The sequence below is a fragment of the Herpailurus yagouaroundi genome, unplaced genomic scaffold (genome assembly GCF_014898765.1).
Source record: "Herpailurus yagouaroundi ecotype Mexico unplaced genomic scaffold, PumYag 216, whole genome shotgun sequence".
Lineage (NCBI taxonomy): Eukaryota > Metazoa > Chordata > Mammalia > Carnivora > Felidae > Herpailurus > Herpailurus yagouaroundi.
Window position 1 is genome coordinate 15,606,779 of NW_024412447.1, and position 17,574 is coordinate 15,624,352.

Sequence of the window (17,574 nt, forward strand, 5' to 3'; positions counted from 1 at the left end):
TTCTCTTGCTGCTTTAAAGATTCTCTTTGTCTTCTGAAGTTTGATGATGATGTGTCTATGTGTGGATCTCTTTGGTTTTATCCTACTTGGGAGTTCGATGAACTTCCTGGATGAGTAGTTACATGTTTTTATTTTTTTTCTGCTCATTTGGTATCTCTTCTCTTTGTAGGATTCCCATTATGTGTATGTTAATACATTTGATGGTATCCACAGGTTCTGTGTGTGTGTGTGTGTGTGTGTGTGTGTATACAGACATACTTTTTTTTTTTTCTGTTTCTCTGATTGGATAGTAGCAATTAATGTATCTATAAGTTTGCTAGTTTCTTTCTTCTTCTAGTTCAAATCTCTTGGGCCTAATGAGCGAATTTTTCATCTTATTTATTGTCAACTCCAGAATTCCCATCTGGTTTATTATAGTTCCATCTCTTTATTCTTATCCTCTATTTGGTGAAGACACTGTTCTCATACTTAAACTTTTCTAAAAAATATTTTTTTTTATGTTTATTTGTTTTTAAGAGAGAGAGTGCAAGTGGGGTAGGAATAGAGAGAGAGGGAGACACAGAATGTGAAGCATGCCCCAGGCTCTGAGCTGTCAGTATAGAGCCTGATGCAGGACTCGAACTTACCTGAGATCATGTGAGATCATGACCTGAGCCAAAGCTGGATGCTTAACCAACTGAGCCACCCAGGCACCCAGGAATCTATGGTTTCTAAAGAAAAGGAAGCTGTTACTCTTATTAAGACTCCCTTTCAGGCCAACTGACAGAGCCACTCAGGTGCCTCCATTTATAATTCTTGATAGGTGAGAACTTATTGCTATTTTTTGCTGTTGTGCTATTGTTTTGTTCCCCTCTTCATCTCTTCCTGTCTTCTTTTGTTATTTGATGGTTTTATGTAATGGTTTTCTTTGAGTTTTTTTTCTATCTTCTAAGTATCTATGATAGGTTTTTGTTTTTTCTTGTGGTTACAAGAATTCCATAAAATTACCTTGTAGCTATTATTTTCTGTTTTAGGTTGACAACAACTTAAGTTCAGTCATATACAAAAACTCTACACTCCCCTTCACACATACTTTTTTTTTTTTATAGTCAGAGTTTGCATCTTTAAAAAAATATTTTTAAATGTTTATTTCATTTTGAGAGGTGGGGGGGTGGGAGGGAGGGGGAGAGAGAGAGGGGGACAGAGGATCCAAAGCAGACTCTGTGCTGACAACAGACAGCCCAATGCAGGGGTTGAACTCATGAACCATAAGATCATAACCTGAGATGAAGTTGGACGCTTAACCAACTGAGCCACCCAGGTGCCCTAGAGTTTGCATCTTTTAATAATGTGTATCAATTAACAAGCTTTTGTGACTAGACATTATTCTACTTGTTCTTAATGTTTTCATCTTTTAACTTTTATATTATGATTAAAAGTAATTTATATACCACCATTACAATATTACATTGATGCTGTACTTGACTATATATTTACCTTTACCCATGAGATTTATACTTTCATATGGCTGTCTAGTTTGTTTTCATTTCAATTGAAAGAACTCCCTTAAGCATTTCTTGTAAGGTAGGTCTAATGGTGATGAACTCTCTCAGTTTTTGTCTGGGAAAAACTTAATCTCTCTTTCATTTTAAAAGGTTAGTTTTGCCTGACACTGAATTCCTGGTTGGCAGTTTTTTCTTTCAGAATTTTGAATATATCATTCCACCCTTTCCTGGCATGGTAAGTTTCTGCTGAGAAATCCACTGATATTCTTATGGGGGTGCCTTGTAAGTGATGAACCACTTTTCTTCTGATGCTTTCAAAGTTCTCTTCACCCTTTAATCTTTTTTGCTTTTACTTTTTAATTGAAATATAATTGACATATAACATTGTATGAGTTTAAGGTATACAATGCCCCTGACTTTTGATTATTTTATTATAATATGTCTCAGTGTAGTTTTCTTTGGGTTGACCCTGATGGGACACTTCTGAGCTTCATGAATCTGGATTATCAATTTCCCTCGCATGATTTGGGAAATTTTCAGCTGTTATTTCTTTAAATAAGCTTTCTGTCCCTCTCTTCCTTCTCCTTCTGGGACCCCCATAACGCACATACATTTTATTTTAGTATGATGGTGTCCCATGAATCCCTTGGCTTCCTCATTCTTTATTCTCTCTTCTCTGGGTAATTTCAAATATGTCTTTGAGTTCACTTATTTTTTCTTCTGCTTAATTGAGTCTGATGTTAAAGACCTCTATTATATTATTTCACACATTATATTCTTTAGGTCCGGAATTTGACTCTTCCTTTTAGTGATTGCTATTTCTGTTGAACTTCTTGTTTTGTTTATGTACTGCTACCCTGATTTTGTTGAACTATCTATATTCTCTTGTAGCTCATCAGTTTCTTAAAAACAATTATTTTTAATTCTTTGGCAATTCATAGATCTCCATTTATTTGGAGCCAGTGACTAAAGGGTTATTGTGTTTTCTGGTGGTTTCATGTTCACTGTTGCATGACTGTCTTTGCATCTGAAGAAGCAGTCACCCCTTCCAAACTTCATGGCCTAGCTAGGGAATGATGTCCTTTATGAGGAGATGTGAGGTCATCAGTCGGGTGAGGTGTACAGCAGCTCCAAGACCAGATGTGGGGGCATGCCAGTTCTGGGGCAAATGAGGGCACCTGGTCCCACAGTTGCATGTGTGCAGCTATGGCAAGCACCTAGTTGCATGGATGCACTTGAGCAGCTATGGTGGACTCATAATCCTTTGGACATATGGATGGGTGTTCAGTGGTACCAGTGTGTGCTGGAAGCTATGCTCAGGTTTGCCATCATGGGGGGCACTGGAGTTAGGAAGTGAGAGGGGCAGCTCTAACTCATGGATGGAAGGGGAAGTACTTGGCAGCTCCACTTCCAGGGGATGTAGCACTTCTGGTATGAGGAAGCTCTAGCTGCTGGGATCTGCATCAGCAAAGAACACAGGAGTCCTCCGTAGCAGTAACTAGAGTTGCTGAGGTCCCTCACTCTCCCTCTTTCCCAATGAGGGGAATTCAAGGCCAAGGGAATTCCTTGTAACACCCTGCTGACCTGAAGGATGGGACAATGCAGGCAGAATGCTTTTTATCCCATTTATGCAGTCATCTCCAGTGTCTGCACTCCTCTGGTTCACTGCAGCCCCCTAACTGTAGCCCAGCATTTCCCCAGGATTATCCTTGTCTGTGATAGTTGACTTTATCATTATTTTTGTGTGGGAGTGAGGGTTAGAATCTCCTAGTCTGCCATCTTGGTGACATTACACTGCCTCATACTTCCCTTTAGTTCATTAGACATGGTTTAATTCCTTAAGAAACTATTTAAAATAGCTGATGTAAAGTTTTTGTCTACAAGTGCAATATCCAGGCTTCTTCTGAGCAGTTTCTATTGATGATTTTCCCCTTGTTTATTTGCATGCCTCATAATTTTTTGTTGAACACTGAACATACTGAATATTATACTGTAACAATTCTGCAGATCAGATTCTCTCTCTCCCAGAGTTTCTCATCACTGATGCTTATTATGGTAATTGTTTGCTTAGAGACTCTTCAAAACCAATTTTGTAAAGGTACAGTCTATATCCTTTGCTGTGTATAGTCACTGATCTCTGTTCTGTTAGCTTGGACAGTTTTCTTTAAACCCATAGAACCCAAAAATCTCCCATTCATTGCAGAGGTACTCTGTGGGTTTGGGGGTATACCTTAAACACTCACTCAGTTCACAACTCTGTCTTAGCCTTCACTTCCTAGTTCCACAGACCTCCAAGATGAGCCAGAGGTGTGAGCTCAGGGCCCTCTCAGGTCTTCTCTAGGCACACACACAGTCCTGCCCAAGTGCATGGCTTTCTATATGCCCAAGGACACGTTGGCGTTTTCAAAGCCCCAAGGACACCTAAATCAAGGCTTTTTGTGTGTATTGTTTGCCTCACCTGTTTTCCATTGCCTCAGGCAGCAGTAATAAAATCATTTGCTTGTAAATGTTTTTGATAAATGCTGCTCTTCCTGCCCTCAGTAGCTTTAATACTTAGCCAGTTGTGAGTCAGGAAAATAAAGACAAGAGTTTTGAGTCAGTCTTCCAGGTAGCCTCCAACCAAGGCAAAACAAATAATTACAATTCTTTGAGAACGAGGTCTGTTCTCTCAAGCACTGAGACTGAACACAGGCTCAGCTGATCTGAACAATGAGGAATGAGACTAGAGTATACTGAAATGCCACAAGCTCACTCTTCTTACTGAATTTCAGCTATTTTGCATGAATAAGTATTCCCCAAATTGTTGCAAACCTTTGGTTAATTACCAGAGTTCTGAAAAGTTGATTCTAACAGTTTTTGTCAGTTTTTCTCTTGCGTTTTTTCCCTAAGTTTATTTATTTATTTTGAGAGAGACAGAGACAGCATGAGTGGAGGAGGGGCAGAGAGACAGAGACAGAATATTAAGCAGGCTCCACATTGTCAGTGCAGAGCCTGACGCAGGACTCAAACATAGGGCTTGAACTCACAACCCATGAGATCGTGACCTGAGCTAAAACCAAGAGGTGTGTGATGCTTAACTGACTAAGCCTCCCAGGCACCCCTTTTCTGTTGCTTTTAACGAAAGAGCTAAATTTCAGATTTCTTGGGGTGCCTGGGTGGCTCAGTCGGTTAAGCATCTGACTTGGCTCAGGTCATGATCTCATGATTCATGAGTTCAAGCCCCATGTCGGGCTCTGTGCTGACAGCTGGAGCCTAGAGCCTGCTTTGGATTCTGGGTCTCCCTCTCTCTCTGCCCCTCCCCTACTAATGCGCTCTCTCTCTCTCTCTCTCTCTCTCTCTCTCTCTCTCTCTCTCTCAAAAATAAACATTAAAAAAATTTAGCAATTATCAGGGAATACTATGAAAAATTATATGCCAACAAACTAGACAACCTGGAAGACATGGACAAATTTCTAAACACTCACAGACTTCCAAAACTCAAACAGGAAGAAATAGAAAACTTGAACCAACCCATAACCAGCGAAGAAATTGAATCAGTTATCAAAAATCTCCCAACAAATAAGAGTCCAGGACCAGATGGCTTCCCTGGGGAATCCTACCAGACATTTAAAGCAGAGATAATACCTATCCTTCTCAGGCTGTTCCAAAAAATAGAAGGGAAGGAAAACTTCCAGACTCATTCTATGAAGCCAGCATTACTTTGATTCCCAAACCAGACAGAGACCCAGCAAAAAAAAAAAAAGAGAACTACAGGCCAATATCCCTGATGAATATGGATGCAAAATTCTCAACAAGATACTAGCAAATCAAATTCAACAGCATATAAAAAGAATTATTCACCATGATCAAGTGGGATTCGTTCCTGGGCTGCAGGGCTGGTTCAACATTCACAAATCAATCAATGTGATACTTCACATTAATAAAAGAAAAGAAAAGAACCATATGATCCTGTCAATCGATGCAGGAAAGGCATTTGACAAAATTTAGCATCCTTTCTTAATAAAAACCCTCAAGAAAGTTGGGATAGAAGGAACATACTTAAACATCATAAAAGCCATTTATGAAAAGCCCACAGCTAATATCATCCTCAATGAGGAAAAACTGAGAGCTTTCCTCCTGAGATCAGAACACGACAGGGATGTCCACCCTCACTGCTGTTGTTTAACATAGTGTTGGAAGTTCTAGCATCAGCAATCAGACAACAAAAGGAAATCAAAGGCATCAAAATTGGCAAAGATGAAGTCAAGCTTTCACTTTTTGCAGATGACATGATAGTCTACATGGAAAACCTGATAGATGCCACCAAAAGTCTTCTAGAACTGATAAATGAATTCAGCAAAGTCGCAGGATACAAAATTAATGTACAGAAATCAGTTGCATTCTTATACACTAATAATGAAGCAACAGAAAGACAAATAAAGAAACTGATCCCATTCACAACTGCACCAACAATCATAAAATACGTAGGAATAAACCTAACCAAGGATGTAAAAGATCTGTATGCTGAAAACTACAGAAAGCTTATAAAGGATATTGAAGATACAAAGAAATGGAAAAACATCCCGTGCTCATGGATTCGAAAGATAAATATTGTTAAAATGTCAATACTACCCAAAGCAATCCCAATCAATGCAATCCCAATCAAAATTGCACAGCATTCTTCTCAAAACTAGAACAAGCAATCCTAAAATTTGTATGGAAACACAAAAGACCCCGAATAGCCAAAGTAATATTGAAAAAGAAGACCAAAGCGGGAGGCATCACAATCCCAGACTTTAGCCTCTACTACAAAGCTGTAATCATCAAGACAGCATGGTATTGGCACAAAAACAGACACATAGACCAATGGAATAGAATAGAGACTCCAGAATTGGACCCACAAAAGTATGGCCAACTAATCTTTGACGAAGCAGGAAAGACTATCCAATGGAAAAAAGACAGTCTCTTTAACAAATAGTGCTGGGAGAACTGGACAGCAAGATGCAGAAGAATGAAACTAGACCACTTTCTTACACCATTCACAAAAATAAACTCAAAATGGATAAAGGACCTGAATGTGAGACAGGAAACCATCAAAACCCTGGAGGGGAAAGCAGGGAAAAACCTCTCTGACCTCAGCCACAGCAATTTCTTACTTGACACATCTCCAAAGGCAAGGGAATTAAAAGCAAAAATGAACTTGGGACCTCATCAAGATAAAAAGCTTCTGCACTGCAAAGGAAATAATCAACAAAACTGAAAGGCAACCCACAGAATGGGAAAAGATATTTGCAAATGACTTATCAGACACAGGGCTAGTATCCAAGGTCTATAAAGAACTCACCAAACTCCACTCCCAAAAAACAAATAATCCAGTGAAGAAATGGGCAGAACACATGAATAGACACTTCTCTAAAGAAGACATCTGGATGGCCAACAGGCACATGAAAAGATGCTCAACGTCGCTCCTCATCAGGGAAATACAAATCAAAACCACACTCAGATATCACCTCACGCCAGTCAGAGTGGCCAAAATGAACAAATCAGGAGACTATAGATGCTGGAGAGGATGTGGAGAAACAGGAACCCTCTTGCACTGTTAGTGGGAATGCAAACTGGAGCAGCCGCTCTGGAAAACAGTGTGGAGGTTCCTCAAAAAATTAAATATAGATCTACCCTATGACCCAGCAATAGCACTGCTAGGAATTTACCCAAGGGATACAGGAGTGCTGATGCATAGGGGCACTTGTACCCCAATGTTTACAGCAGCACTTTCAACAGTAGCCAAATTATGGAAAGATCCTAAATGTCCCTCAACTGATGAATGGATAAAGAAATTGTGGTTTATATATACAATGGAGTACTACGTGGCAATGAGAAAGAATGAAATATGGCCCTTTGTAGCAACGTGGATGGAACTGGAGAGTGTTATGCTAAGTGAAATAAGTCATACAGAGAAAGACATATACCATATGTTTTCATTCTTATGTGGATCCTGAGAAATTTAACAGAAGACCATGGGGGAGGGGAAGGGAAAAAAAAGAGAGGGAGACTCTTAAAAACTGAGAATAAACTGAGGGTTGATGAGGGGGTGGTAGGGAGGGGAGGGTGGGTAATGGGCATTGAGGAGGGCACCTGTTGGGATGAGCACTGAGTGTTGTATGGAAACCAATTTGACAATAAATTTCATATTAAAAAAATAATAAACATCAAAAATATTAAATTTCAGATTTCTTGACTCTGCCATTTTTGCTGACATCATCTCAAAATAACAAAACTTTTAAAGCCACTTTAAAATGCATCACCCCCAGTTTCCCAATAACTCAAATATTTGTTTAGAGTTTATATTGTTGTGTGGCTATCAGGATAACCAAGACAAAATGTTTCCACTCAAGTAATATGATTTCAGTAATTTCCACATGAAATTATTAATAATTATGACACTGGAGCAGAGTCCAGAAAGCTGCATTTTTAATAAGTATTTCAGGTAGTTCTGATACTGGTAGTTTGGCTTGGACAAAAATTGCCTTAGGTTTTCTTGGCTTCTGAAACCTAAGACAGTATATTGACAAACATAAGCATATGTAAACATAAATGTATTACAAAGACCTAGCCTAAAACTGGGCAGTTGGGACAGGAGAGAGTACTGTAGAAAACAATCTACTAACTGCAAGAGAGGAAGAAGGGGGCATGAACTTTTGCATCTGTTCACAAGTATTCTTGATCCTAGTTTTGTCAATACTAGAAAAACGCCTTGAAAAGGTTCAGATGTTATTGCCTCAGAGAAACCTTCCTTGTTCTCTATCTAAATTGGCAACCCCACCTCTACCCCAGAATTTTAATTTATTTAATAACATAATGGTTTTTTAAAATACTTCCCAACCTGTGTTTCCTTGTCAGGAAGCTGGATACTCCTTCCCTGTATCACACCTGCCATTATGCCTTAAAGAAACTGGCAGAGGTAGGGCATCTGGGTGGCTCAGTCAGTTTAAGTGTCTGGCTCTTGATTTCAGCTCAGGTCATGATCTCAGGATCATGAAATCGAGCCCCACATGGGGCTAGGTGTAGAGCCTGCTTGATATTCGTATCTCCCCCCGTCCTCCCGCCCCTCCCCTGCTTGTACGTGCACACTCTCAAAAAACATAAAATAAAATAAGAGTCGGACACTCAACCAACTAAGCCACCCAGGTGCCCCAGGGAACGGAGGGTTCTTAGCAGAATTTTACTAACTGCAAAAATACTATGAGAAAGGGGTTTGCCCTAGGGAAGGCAAAGAGATTCTATAGCTGAGGGCTGTAGGTCTTACTGTCCAAATAGGATAGCCAGACCTCTCACGGTTAATATGAGTCAAGATGGGGGCCAGTGCAGCAGGGAGAACCACCGAACCATGGTGGAGCTAGAAAGACAGATCATGACTTAACTGGCTGTAGAATGCAGCAGCACATATCAGCAGGACAAGCGGCAATCAGGTGGACAGGGATACCAATATCTCAGACATCAATAAGTACTCAGAGCATAACAAGACTACACACAGTCACCTATTCTTTGTCAACATATGTAATCTAAGAAAGGTTAGGTGGTTCTCTCCCTGCATGTATACTACTAGTAATAGATGGAGTCGTGGTAGTGGTATGCATAACAATAGTTAATGTACTTTTATAGCACTTATTATATGCCAAGCATTGTCCTAAGATTTCTACATATGTTAATTCACTAAAATCTCACAACAACCATTTGAGGTAAGCACCAAAATTATCACCATTTTACAGATGAAGAAACTGAAGCATAAAGAGGTATGGCTCAAAGCCCCACAGTTAGTAAGTGGTAAAGCCAGGATATGAACCCAATTTGACAACATATGTATTAGGGGAAAATAGATGTATCAAATGTGGTTTTTTTATATATGAAAATGACAAACACTTAATTCAGAATGAGTCCCACAGAGATTTTTCTAGTTAAAAAAAAAAAAAATCAAGGTGTTATATGCCTCTGGAACCAGGACAACGTAAAAAAGTAGGAAAAGGAGAAAACAGATAGTTATCAGTTGCCCCCAATTTAAAGGTGGCCACTGATCTATCAAATGATTGTTACAGGACAAAACTGATACACTGGGAAATACAGCAAGTTAGCACATGAATTTATAAATATTTCATGAACTCAGAGATACAGTGGTGACTACAGGTGATCAGTCTAAGCAATATAAAAGACTTGAGATTAAAATACGGGGCGCCTGGGTGGCGCAGTCGGTTAAGCGTCCGACTTCAGCCAGGTCACGATCTCACGGTCCGGGAGTTCGAGCCCCGCGTCAGGCTCTGGGCTGATGGCTCGGAGCCTGGAGCCTGTTTCCGATTCTGTGTCTCCCTCTCTCTCTGCCCCTCCCCCGTTCATGCTCTGTCTCTGTCTGTCCCATAAATAAATAAAAACGTTGAAAAAAAATTTTTTTTAAAATAAAGAGCTCTTCTCTTTTAAAGGATCATACTAAAATACCTATAAGTAAAATGCTTTACAATAATCCAGTGGGAAACACTATTTGAAACAATTAAAAAAAAACTCCACACAACACATGACAAAACAGCTCAAATGTTGGACATCAGGAATTAAAGAGCAATGATCCCTGAGAGATGGGGAACAAATAAGGTAAGCCTTCTGATTGCCCCAGATCTTCCCTTCAGAGGTTTACAGGCTGTGGTACAAGGGGAACCCAAGTGGAGCTTGGTGGATTCCCCAAATTGAGGAAATGGGAGTTTCAAGTCAGAGAAAATCTGTGTGGTTAGTCTGAAGGGCAGAGAATCAAAGAGGAGAAAGGTGCACAGAGAGAATTTGGAGATCTGCGAAGGAGAAAGAATTATCTGAAATAATAACAAGGAACTGCATCTAGGACTCACACAGGGCTGGGAATAGTACCTGGTCCCACCACATGAAATGGAAAAACTCCTATTTCATCAGATATTGGTAGAGTACTCAGGAAGGTCTTTGACTCAAGACTGGGGAATAATTACTCCTAGATGAAGTACTTCTTCAGACTTAACAAATCAGAAAATTAAAATACAAAGATCAAACTGCTCAAATAATTTAATAGCATCCCAGAATAAACCTAAAGAATATTTATAGAAAAACAAAAATACCCAGCACCCAACAAAGTAAAATCCATATCTGGCATCAAGTCAAATATTATCAGGCATGCAAAGAAGCAGGAAAATACAACACATAAGAAAAATAATCAACCAAAACTGGCAGAGATACTAGAAGAGTAACAGATAAACACATTAAAAGCTATGCAATATGCTCATGGAATAGTTATACAAGTATACAAGACATGTGTGACACTGTGATTTATAAGAAATACAGGTTTGGTCTTCACCACCCATTTTGTGAAAGAGCTCCTAAAACTCTTAGACTTTCTTAAGTAACCAGAGGAATACCAGTGTCTTTCCTTCTGTTAATGAAGTGAATTTTTGAAAGCCCCTAGGTTTTCAAAGGATGGGGGCTAGTCGCCAGGGGAACCAAACGTGTGATCTAAGGGTTGGAACTTTCAATTCCACACCTCAATCTCCTAGAAGGGGAGAGAGGCTGGTGACTGAGAGCCAATAATTTAATCAATCGCACCTATGTCATGAAGTCTCCATAACAGCCCAAAAGGACAGGTTCAGAGAGCTTCCAAGTTGGTGAATGCATCCATATACCTGCAGGGTGGATACCTCAAACTCCACAGGAAGAGAAGCTCTTGTGTTCAAGACCCTTCTAGACCTCACCCTATAATAAATATGTATCTCTTCATCTGGGTGGTCATTTGTATCCTTTAATAACCTTTGTAACAAAGAATAAGTAAACTGGTTTCCTGAGTTCTGTGAGCGGCTCTAGCAAATTAATAGATCCAATGAGGGGAACGTGGGAACCTCCAATTTGTAGCCAGGAGGACAGGTGACAATGTAGACTTATGACTGGCACCTGAGGAGGAAGCAGTCTTGTGGGTCCAGTGATATGACACTTCCCAGAGAGACAGTGCCAGAATTGAGTGAAATTTGTGGGATACTTCATCAGTGTCCTTTGAGAATTGGAAAACTGCTTGGAGGTGTGGCAAAAACACACATAGTGGAACACAGAAGATATAAAAGGCCCAAATCAAATTGTGAATTATGAAAATTCTGAGTTGAAAAATAAACAAGATAGTTATGGCAGATCACATATTTCTTTTTTTTTCAATGTTTATTTATTTTTGAAGAGAGAGAGAGCAAGGGAGAGGCAGAGACAGAGGGGGACAGAGGATCCAAAGCAGGATCTGCACTGAGAGCACAGAACCCAATGCCTGTGAGATCATGACCAGAGCTGAAGTCAGATGCTTAGCTGACTGAGCCACCCAGGCGCCCCAGATTACCCAGATTTCAAACGATAAGATTAGCGAATTTAAATTTTTTTTTTTCAACGTTTATTTATTTTTGGGACAGAGAGAGACAGAGCATGAACGGGGGAGGGGCAGAGAGAGAGGGAGACACAGAATCGGAAGCAGGCTCCAGGCTCTGAGCCATCAGCCCAGAGCCTGACGCGGGGCTCGAACTCCCGGACCGAGAGATCGTGACCTGGCTGAAGTCGGACGCTTAACCGACTGCGCCACCCAGGCGCCCCAAGATTAGCGAATTTAAAAGACAAAGCGATTAAACCATCCAGAATGAGGGGCGCCTGCGTGGCGCAGTCGGTTAAGCACCCCAAGATTAGCGAATTTAAAAGACAAAGCGATTAAACCATCCAGAATGAGGGGCGCCTGGGTGGCGCAGTCGGTTAAGCGTCCGACTTCAGCCAGGTCACGATCTCGCGGTCCGGGAGTTCGAGTCCCACGTCAGGCTCTGGGCTGATGGCTCAGAGCCTGGAGCCTGCTTCCGATTCTGTGTCTCCCTCTCTCTCTGCCCCTCCCCCGTTCATGCTCTGTCTCTCTCTGTCCCAAAAATAAATAAACGTTGGAAAAAAAAATTAAAAAAAAAAAGAAAATCTAAAATCTCTTAAAAAAAAAAAAAACCATCCAGAATGAAAGAGAGGAAAAAAATTTTTTTAAATAAAAAGAGCGCTTCTAGTTCCTGGTCAAACATGAAAGAAGCTTGGAAGTCCAAGTCCCCCTTCCATCCTAATAAGTAAAAAGCTGAACAAACTCTTCTTAGATCAAGTCACAAGGCAAACTGCTGCCCCCAAACTGGAAAGACAGACAGGCAGATACCAAGAAGCATGACTTACCAGAGCACGGACTTATAGGCAGAAACCTCTGGGGAAAGCAGTACTGGGGCAGAAAAACCTGAACCATAACAAACTGCTAGAGGCTCAGAGTAGGCAAACTTATGACTTAAAGATTCCAGGGGGCACCCCCACACTTTTGCGAGTTTTTACCATCTGGAGTACTTCCAGGTTCTCACTGTAAAAATCAGAGAAAAATCCCCTCCTGCTTCTGTCAGGGACAGGAGAAATATGCCAGAGCCTTTGGTTCTTAATGGGGCCTGCCCTCAAAAGAAACTAATTTACCAGAGCCTAACTGACCTGAGGAGAGGCAAATACTCAATTCCAGTCCTCTCTAGCCATCCTGTCCAACCTAAGAGACAGAGCATAAGGGGGGCAGAGGGGGGATGAAACTAAAAGGTACTGTGAAGTTCACAGCTAAAGGGCACCAGCTCATGAAAAGACTGAGACCCACTCCTAGGACTACAGAATGCCCCCCTCCCCCGATACCATAGCACCACATCACTAAAGAACTACTCACCAGAGTTCCCATCACCCAGCACATCATGCATGGCTTTCAACAAAAAATTATAAGGCATACTAAAAGGCAAAAACCAATTTGAAGAAACTGAACAAGCATCAGAACCAGATTTGGATATGGCAGGAATGGTGGAATCATCAGACCAGGGATTAATATGTTAAGGGTTCTGATGGGAAAAGTAGACAACATGTAAGAACAGGAAGATACTATAAAGCACACAGATATAAATTCTAAGAAAGAAAAAATGCTAGAGATCAAAAACACTGTAACAGAAGTGGACAATGCCTTTGATGGGCTCTTTAGCAGTGAACACAGCTGAGAAAAGAATCCCTGAGCTTGAGGATATGTCAATAGAAACTTCCAAAACTGAATAGAAATGAGAGAAAAAAAAAAGACTGAAAAGATAAAACATAATATCCAAGAAACGTGGAAAGTGTAACATGCGTGTAATGGGAATACAAGGAGAAGAAAGCCAAAAAAGAATAGAAAAAATATTTGAAACATTAATAACTGAGAATTTCCCCAAATTAATCTCAGATACTATGATGGTTAATTTTATGTGTCAACTTGATTCGGCCATAGGATGCCCAGACATTAAGTCCATTACTCCGGGTATGTCTGTGACAGTGTTTTTGAATGAGGTTAACATTTGAATCAATAGAGTAAAGCAAAGTGCCCTCCCTAATGTGAGTGGCTCTCATCCAACTAATTGAAGATCTGAATAGAACAAAAAGGCTGAGTAAGAGTGAACTTCTGACCTCAGACTGGAACTTACACCATGAGCTCTTCTGGTTCACAAGCCTTCAGACTCAGACTGGAAATACATCAGTTGCTCTCCTGGGTCTCCAGCTTGCCAACTGCAGATTTTGGGACTTCTCAGCCTCCAAAATTACATGAGTCAATTCCTCAGAATAAATCTCTTTACATATATAAATAGAAATACACATATCACCATCCTATTGGTTCTGTTTCTCTGGAAAACCCTGATTAATATATATACCAAACCATGGATCCAGGAAGATCAATGGCCATCTGGCAGAATCAATGCAAAAAGGGGGGGGGGGGGAGAAGCAAAAATGAAAAAGAAAGGAAAGACTATACCTAGGCATATGATATTCAGATTGCAGAAAACCAAAGATAACAAAAAAAATCTTTGAAGAAGCCAGAGGAAACAACATCTTGCCTACAGAGAAGCAAAGATAAGAAATACCTCCAACTTCTCTTCAGAAACCATGCAGGCAAACAGAGTGGAGTGAAATATTTAAAGTGCTGAGAGAGAAAAAAAAAAAAAAATCACAAACTTGTAATTCTGTATCCTGTGAAGTTATTCTTTAAAAGTGAAGGGGAAATTAAAGACTTTCACAAACAAACAAACATTAAGGGAAGTCGTTGCCAGAAGACCTACCTTGCAAGAAATGTTAAAAGAGTTCTTTAGAATGGGGCAGAAACTTGGATCTACATAAAGAAAGGAAAAGGATTAGAGAAGTAATAAGTGAAAGTAAATTCAAAACTTTCATTTTTTATTCTTAAATGATCTAACAGATAAGAATTTGTTCAAAATAATGATAGCATCAATGTATTTGAGTATGTGGCTTATGTATAAGTGAAATGAATGAAAGCAATGATACAAAGGACAGAGAAAAGACAAATATTTTGTTATAATAAGGCACTTGCACTACCAATGAAGTGGTGTAGTGTTACTTGAATGTGGATTTGGATTAGTTGTAAATGTATATTGCAGACAAAAGGGCAACCACACACAAAAAATTTTTTTAAGTATAACTCAAATGCTAAGAAAGGAGAAAAAACTAAATCATATAAGATGCTCAATCTAAACCACAAATGGCAGAAAGAGTGGAAAACAAAAATAGGAACAAAGAACAAAAGCAATTAATAGAAAACAGTAACATTTAGGGGCGCCTGGGTGGCTCCGTCAGTTAAGTGTCGACCTCTTGGTCTCAGCTCAGGTCATGATCTCAATGGTTCATGCATTTGAGCCCCTGTGTTGTCAGCACAGACCCGCTTCAGATCCTCTGTCCCCTCTCTCTCTGCCCCACTCCCGTGCTCTCTCAAAAATAAACATTAAAAAAAAAAAAAAGAAGGCTGTAACATTTGTAGTAGACATTAATCCAACTATATCAATTTGAAATCAATTTGAAAAAAAGAAATCAGTTTGAACATCAATGGTCTAAATGCACTAATTAAAAGAAAATTATTGTAAAAACAATTACTATAAGAATGGATCAAAAAACAAGATCCAACTATATATATTGGCTCCAAGAAACCCACTTTAAATATGAAGACACATACAGATAAAAAGTAATCAGATGGAAAAAGATATAACATATTAACACCAATCAAAGGCGGAGTAGCTATATTAATGATAAAGGGATCAAGTCTACAAGAAGACCTAACAATCTTTAATGTGTAAGCACCTAACAACCAAGAGTCAAAGGCGTGAGGCAACAAAGGATAGAAGTGCAAACAGGTAAGTCCACTATTATAGTTGGAGACTTTAACACACCTCTATCAGAAATGAGCAGATCCTCCAGACAGAAAATCAGCAAGGATATAGCTGAAATCAAAAACATCATCAATCAACTGATATACCTGACATTTATAAATTACTTCTCTCAACAACAGCAGAATACACATGTATCTTAAGCTCACATGGAACATACACCAAGATAGATCACATTTAGGCCATAAAAACAGATTTAAAAGAATAGAGGTCATATAGTATATTCTTACAGACTACAATGGAATTAAACCAGAAATCAATAACAGAAAGATAGCTGGAAAACTCAAAATACTTGGAGATTAAACAACACACTTTTAAATAATATGTTTTTAAATATTTTTATATTTTTATATATTTCAAATAATATTTTTTAAATATTTTAAACTAAATGAAAATGAAAATACAACTTATCCAAATACGTGCAATGCAGTGAAAACAATGCTTACAAGGAAGTTTATGGCATTGAATACACATTTCAGAAAAGAAGCATCAAAGCAATTACGGCAGAATTTAATGAAATTAAAAACAAGACATCAGTACAGAAAATCAACCAAATCAACCAAATCTTTCTTTGAAAAGACAGCTTAAAAATTTTAAGCTATCCAGTGCTAAAAAGAAATGAGCTGTCAAGCCATGAAAAGACATGGAGGGGGGTGCCCGGGTGGCTCAGTTGGGTATGTGTCCGACTCTTGATTTGAGAGGTCATTATCTCATGGTTCATGGGTTTGAGCCCTGCATTGGGCTCTGTGCTGGCAGTGCAGAGCCTGCTTGGGATTCTCTCTCTCTCCCTCAATCTCTGTCCCTGTCCCACTTGCATGCTCTCTCTCTCTCTCTCTCTCAAAATAAACATTAAATAAAGAATTAAAACAAAAAGATATGGAAGAACTTTAAATGAATATTACTAAGTGAAAGCAGCCAATCTGAAAAGGCTATATACTGTATAATTCCAACTATATGGCATTCTGGAAAAGGCAAAACTATGGAGACAGTAAAAAGATTAGTGGTGGCCAAGAGCTGAGGGAAGAGAGGGATAAAAACGTGAAGCACAGAGGATTTTTAGGGCAGTGAAACTATTCTGTGTAATACTGTAATGGTGGATACTTGACAGTATACATTTGTCAAAATCTATAGAATGAACAATGAGAAGGAATCCTACTGTAAAGTATGGACTGTGGATGATAATGATGTATGAATATTGGCTCATCCACCATAACAAATGTACCAGTTTGGTCCGGGATTTTGATAGTGGCAGAAGCTGTGCATACATGGGGGCCAAGAATATAAAGAAACTCCCCGTACTTTTCTGCTCAATTTTACTGTGAACCCAAAACTGCTCTAAAAAACAAAGTCTAGAGGCACCTGGATGGCTCAGTCAGTTGAACAGCTGACTCCTGGTTTTGGCTTGGGTCATGATCTCATGGTTTATGGGTTTGAGCCCTGTGTCTGATTCTGCACTGACAGAACAGAGCCTGCTTGGGATTCTCTCTCTCCCCCTCTCTGCCCCTCCCTCATTCCTGCTCTATCTTTCTCTCTCTCAAAAATAAATAAATAAACATTAAAAACAATAATAATAAAGTCAGGGCACCTGGGTGGCTCAGTCAGTTAAGAGAACAACTTGGGTTCAGGTCATGATCTCATGGTTTGTGGGTTCAGGCTCCACATCAGGCTCTGCGCTGACAGCCCAGAGCCTAGAGGCTGCTTTGGATTCTGTGTCTCCCTCTCTCTCTGTCCCTCCCAGGCTGTGCTCTCTAAAAGTAAACGGATAAACATCAAAAATAATAATAATAGTAATTTAAAAATCTACTTTTAAATTTTATAAGAGCATCAGTGAGCTCTGGAAGAATTTCAGT

At 39.6% G+C, this 17,574-nt stretch overlaps 1 protein-coding gene across 3 annotated transcripts in view; it reads right to left on the reverse strand.

The window, feature by feature from the left end:
* Window positions 1–17,574, reverse strand: part of TPST1 (tyrosylprotein sulfotransferase 1) — a 175,013-nt gene that overhangs the window by 84,786 nt on the left and 72,653 nt on the right. The window lies entirely within an intron of this gene.